Here is a 6,000-nt window from a genome sequence, read left to right on the forward strand (position 1 = left end):
GGATAGCATAGACAGGAAAATACATGGGATGCACTACCCAACCAGTCTAGCTGAATAAGCAAGCTCCAGGTTCATCAAGATACCTTGACCCAAAAAATGCGGAGAGTGTTTGAGAAAGACACTAGACATAGACCTCTGGCATCCACATATACATTGTATGCACATGCATACACATGAACATGTAGATACATACTTTCACACACACACTGTACCCCCTCAACATACACACTCACCCACAAAACAAGTAAATAAAAAAATTATAACCATGTGGCAGTGAATGAATGTAAACTTGTGAAATAAGTTAATGAACTTGAGATCAAACTATCAAAAGCCCACTCTGGAGAAAAGAGGAAAAAAATAAGCAATGTTTCAGTGATCTACAGGAGACGATCAAGTGGCCTGAGAAAATGAATGAAAAAAAAAGAAATACTTTAGATAATAGTTAAGAGATTTCCCCTCCTCTTGTGAGGGAGAAAAATATCTTACAGATCGCACAGACTCAGAAAGATACTAATCTATGCAGCAATATGCCCAACCACAAAAGCTTGACATTGAACAAAAGAACAGAACACAGATGTGTAAGAGGAAACATTGCTTGGGCTTACACATCCAAAGTCCCAGAATAGGCAAAAATATGTGCTGACAGAAAAGCACATTAACAGTTGCCTACGGGAAGTGGGAAGAATATAAATATGAATGGGCAAATTTGTCGAGGTGCTAGAAATATCTGTATCTTCCTTGTAAATAATAACACAGGGGTATACCGATATCAAAACTCAGTGAATTATACAGCCCCGCAAGAGGTGTGTACATTTCATTGTATGAAAACTTCACCTCACTAAAAAATGGAATATGGAAAAAAACATTTTTGTCACATTTCATCCTTTGCTTAAAATGTGAATATGGATCACCCTGAATGTAGAAATGACATCTGGGGGAAAAAAGGAAGGGGATTTTGCATCTGTTGTAAATCATTGTAGGATAAAAGGTTTATCTACTTTGGACCCAGTGTCTTTCATCTGAGAATGTCAGTTACTATCAAGCAAGTTCCCTAAATAACAAGTGCACTATTCCAAGCATTTCTGAAATAACTTGTAATACTTTGATAATCCCTTACCCTGTCACTTAGTAGTGGTTAGAGAAATCTGAGCTGCAGGATGGCAGCGGCAATATAACAGAACTTGGTCGTATCTCAGTTAAAATGGCATTGCTTTCCTTTGAAAGGACTGTGTGCAGGATGCCTCCAAAGCACTGTGCCTCCTTCTCATGCCTGGGCCAGCCCTCTGAGTGACCTCTGATGAACCAAGTGTCTCAGGAATGCTGACCAACTGGAAAGTGAATAGAATGCCTTCCGAAAATAGAGAACGAAAGCCATACTCTAAAAATTACATCCAGCTGGCATGGCTCACACTGGGTTCTTAATAGCTGCTTTCTCCACATGGTCAAATGTGGGCCATGCTGGAATTTAAAAAAAAAAAAAAAAAAAAAAAAAACAGAGCAAAGTCAGACTTGCATAGTTCATGGAGGATCAGAACAGGTGTTGAGATTATAGATTCCCATCATGATCTGTGAAGATTCTTGTAGCTGTGTCTCCTTGTATACTACAATCAAAAACAATTCTAATTGAAAGTTATAGAAGAAGACTACATGTTACTGGGACCTGCTAAGGTCAGATAGGACCCTATCTACTTTACCAAATTGAATACCCACGAGTACTAAGGTTAAGCACCTAACCACTTTTGAATTACCTTTATTTGAATCTTGGTGAACTAGTTGTCAAACCTCATAAGAGTAAAGGTGTTGGCCATAAGAAAAAAAGCATGTCTCATCATGGATGTATTCCTGTCTCACTTTCAAGATGGGAAACTGACCAGTACCTACTGGAGGTGGATCTTGAATTGCCTTTGGATCTCAGTCAACGATGTATTAAATGAAGACATGTGTAGAAGAAATAAACACACAAATTTAGAGCTGTATGTATTCATCCTTCTAGATGGCATCCTATGCAATCCCCATAATCTTCCATATTTAACTGGTGAAACTATTTGTGATAAAACAAACGTAATGTAAATCTGCCATTTTAAGTGCATATCTATCATTAAATAAGAATTTCACTCTTCTGTGGCACACCATTGGTATACATATTCACTGCCTCCTGTATTGTCCTACCATCAGCATCATAAGAGGGCTTTGTGAGCCAATGTATTCATGCTTTTGATATCTTTTATTCTCTCCATGAGAATATTCAAGCTTCACAGAATAACTGAACAAGGCAACGAATGCTGTGTTCTTGGATCCAGTTTTCTGGGGGCTGTACATCTGTTGGAGTAATCCATTTGGAAAATCCTGAAGTAACTCTAGTATAGCTTGTGACTGGGAATATTTGGGCTGAGAACATATGGAAGGAAGCCTTGTTACTTTGGAAGCTTCACATGAAGGACATAAAGATAGGAAAAAGACAGAAACCATACGGCTTCTGTATAGACATAAGCCAAAGTAACGGTATGCCCAACCCACAGAAGGTATTTGGAAAAAATAGTGCCATGTATATCAGAATAAGGTGAGGGTATTCTTACAGGATTTGGCATGGGATTGAGAAGTCAGCTGAAGCCTAAACTGAAATCACATCAGCAATGACCATCACGATTAACCATAATTAGACGATGTTTGCTTCCTAATTTCTCACCCTTACTTCAAACACTAAAGCAGAGCTTGAACAAGATGCAGGGAGCAGACATATTCCAGAGTTGGGCTCTAACACCTTTCTCCATATGGCTTGAGATAAAAATAGGAAGTGAGCCCTGACCAGAGGCTACAGAGTTTCAAACAACCCAGGTAGATTTTCAAATGATGAAATCAAGTTGTTCTAATAAAGATAATCAGAAACTTAAAAGGATGATTATTCAGTGACACCAGGGAATTGATATAGAGTGTTATAAGAAACATTTAAGAATTTATATCTATATGTGTACACATACAGGATAGAATTCATCAACAAATCTAGCACTTATACAAGAGGGTATATATTCAATGCTGGAAGATAGTTGTGCCCAAAGAGTTAATGTCTTTATGTGTCAAGCTGAGGCAACATAGAGTCCCTGCAACATTATGAATGTCATAGTATTAAAGGGATGGTAATAGAGAGCATTGAAGGGGAAGGTGAGGAAATGGGAAAACTAGTTAGAGGTGTCAGACCTCCATCACAATAAGAAATAATACAGATCCAAACTTCAGTGATCTAACAAACTGAAGGGGAAAAAATTAACAGGATTTTGGATGTGCATATATAGATATGACAGAAATATCTATCATAAGATAGGCATGTCATATCAATCATATGTCATAACATATAAATAACAAGATTTAAGAACAGGTTAAAAAATTAGATTTAGAAAGAGCTTCGTTGTCAAAAAAATAAAACTCTATGATTTTGCCACATTGAATAGATACATAATTATCCATATCACTGACCTGTGAAATGCAGAACAAACAGAAAGTTTCTCTGTGTAATAAGATGATGACTTAATTGAATGTTGCACAATAGATAGAAGACAGGATAATGAGTATTCCCAACACAAAGAAATTATAAAGGTCTTTGGTGATAGATATGACAAATATAAAAATGTTTTAAAAACATTCCTCCATAACCTCTATGAATAATTGATATGTGTCAGTTTAAAATAAAAGTGTAAAGAGTAAAAGGTATTGCACATGTGTTCCATGAATTTTGGAAATTACATATCATAGACAAGTAAATACTTATTCTACAAGACATGCTTAACTTGATACAAGTTTGAAATGAGATGCTTATGAGCAAACCAAGTGGGTGCAGATGATGGAGAGTTGAGAATGCTGCCTTCAAAGTTTGTGAAAAATTGGTAGTATAGTAAAATAAATTTAAGATTATTGGTGTATAATATGGATAAAAGAATACCAAGATCAGAAACTTGAGGAACAATAATATCTTGAGGTAGGTCAAAGGGGGTAGGGATGTGTGTATATGGGGAAATTGTCAATAAAGAGAAAAGGGCAGAGGAAATCCAGAAAACCACCTCAAAAAGTGGTCAGCAATAGTAAATGCTATCAAAAAGCCAAGTGAAATGAGAACTGGAAAAATCGTGGCTTTAATAACTGAGTGTGAAACCTAGGAAAACACTGAGAACATCAGAAAAGGCAATGTTAATGTGGTCCCTGGGAGCAGATGCCAACTTGGCATGAGTTTAGAAGTGAACCAATGTTCACAAGGAAGCTCCCAGTTCTATTTATGATTTACCAAGTTCAGGATCCAAACAAAACATGAACACAAGGCAGTAATGTGGTTTAGAAGAGTGGCCAGAGTATGGCCTGGACAGAAAGTCAAAGGGAATCCATTGGTTTGATGTTGCTGGTAGCTGATAATCACTAACATACTCATGAACTTTGGAGAAGGAACCACTGTTTGCCTCCTGGTGACACAATGTATGAGAGAGAAAAGATAACAAAACAGAAAAATAAGCAGAGACTCAAGGTCTTAAGATCAAGAATGTGAGTAACGGGTAGGGAGGTAGCTCAGTCAGTCCAGCGCCTGCCGAGCTAAACGAGCATGAGCATTCGAATTGGCTCCCCAGCACCCTTGGGAAGAGCCAGGTGTGTTCTCAGAAAGACAACCATCTCTTTGTAGATCCTAAATTTTATAGATACATAAAATCCTATGTGTACAGACAACATGGAAATGAGACCAGGGCAATATGAGATTCACGAGAAAGGGAAGATCAGGGAGGGGAAGGCCACGCAGCACAGAGGGTATGGCCAAAGCACATTAATTATATACTTGCATGAAAACTGCCATCTGGGACCATATGTGTGAGCATAATATAACTTTGTGATAATTGCTGCGTGGATCACTGACCTGAGTTTCACAAAACTGTTAAGTGAATTTTGGCATGAGATTAGGACAGAATCCCAACACTTTCTGAAATGACCCTGAGCATACTTCTACCATATTGTGCTTTGAATCTGAGCAAAGCAGCCTCCTCAGTGCTGACAGTCATAAAATCAAAATTTTAATTCGCCAATATTTAACTCTTTATATGAAAAATAAACCAGCACACTCGCCTCGTTAGTACACAATTTGCTTTCTTCTTCTCAAAAAAGTAAACAATGAGGACCCACTTCCAAATCATTCTGTGTGGCCAGTACACCTGATAGAAAAAGCAGACAAAACACTGAAAAGAAAGAGAGGAGAGAGAGAGAGAGAGAGAGAGAGAGAGAGAGAGAGAGAGAGAGAGAGCCATAAACTAACATCAGTGTGAATATAGGAGCAAAACATGGCAAAATACTCTCAAGATAAGCATGATGGTACATACCTGTATCCCATCAGTGAGAGACTGGGTAGGAGAAGCAAGATCTTGAGGTCAGCCTGGTTTACATGGTAACCTCGTCAAAAAGAAAGAGATGAGGGAGGAAAGGAGAAAGTAAGGGAGGGAGGGAGGGGAAAAGGGAACAGAAAGATAGGGGAGAAAAAAAGAGGGGAGGGGAGAGGAAAAAGTAGAGGAGGGGAGGGTAAATGGAAGGGGGAAGGAAAGTTGTGTGACAAATATTTTCCTCAGGAGATACAACACACGTCTACTCACTCCAGACAGCGAGCCTGTGACAGACCGAAGCAAGGATACTACCAAAGTCCAACTTATTGAACCAATGAGTTTTACTGAAGTTACTTATAGCAGCAGAAATGACTCAAAAACAGTTGCATCACCAAAGCCCACCCCAGCACAGGTAACAGCTTACAAAGGATGGGAACCTGGAGCGTAATGCAAGCAGGTCAACAGGGTGGAGAGTGTCTTTCCAGCAGCCTCAGTCAATCTAAACCTATTCCAGGCTGGTTTCTGCTTCTAGGAAACTTGTCCTGTCTCAAGCAAAGGTCATTTTTTGCAGTTTTGCTTGTTGAAGACTTTTCTTTGCCACTTTACTTCCTCTGGCAAGGCAGAGCCTGGTGAATCTAGTCAGTTTCAGAGACTTCCT

General features: G+C 38.7%; 1 long non-coding RNA gene across 1 annotated transcript in view; it reads right to left on the bottom strand.

Moving 5' to 3' along the window:
• The window catches only part of LOC143443794 (uncharacterized), a 47,938-nt gene extending 42,426 nt beyond the window's left edge, over positions 1 to 5,512 (bottom strand). The window contains exon 1 of the long non-coding RNA XR_013113085.1: positions 5,346 to 5,512. This is a non-coding gene — a long non-coding RNA (uncharacterized LOC143443794). The remainder of the gene's footprint in view (positions 1 to 5,345) is intronic.
• Between the last annotated feature and the right edge of the window lie 488 nt (positions 5,513 to 6,000).

Source organism: Arvicanthis niloticus, chromosome 10 (assembly GCF_011762505.2).
Source record: "Arvicanthis niloticus isolate mArvNil1 chromosome 10, mArvNil1.pat.X, whole genome shotgun sequence".
NCBI classification, from domain to species: Eukaryota; Metazoa; Chordata; class Mammalia; order Rodentia; family Muridae; genus Arvicanthis; species Arvicanthis niloticus.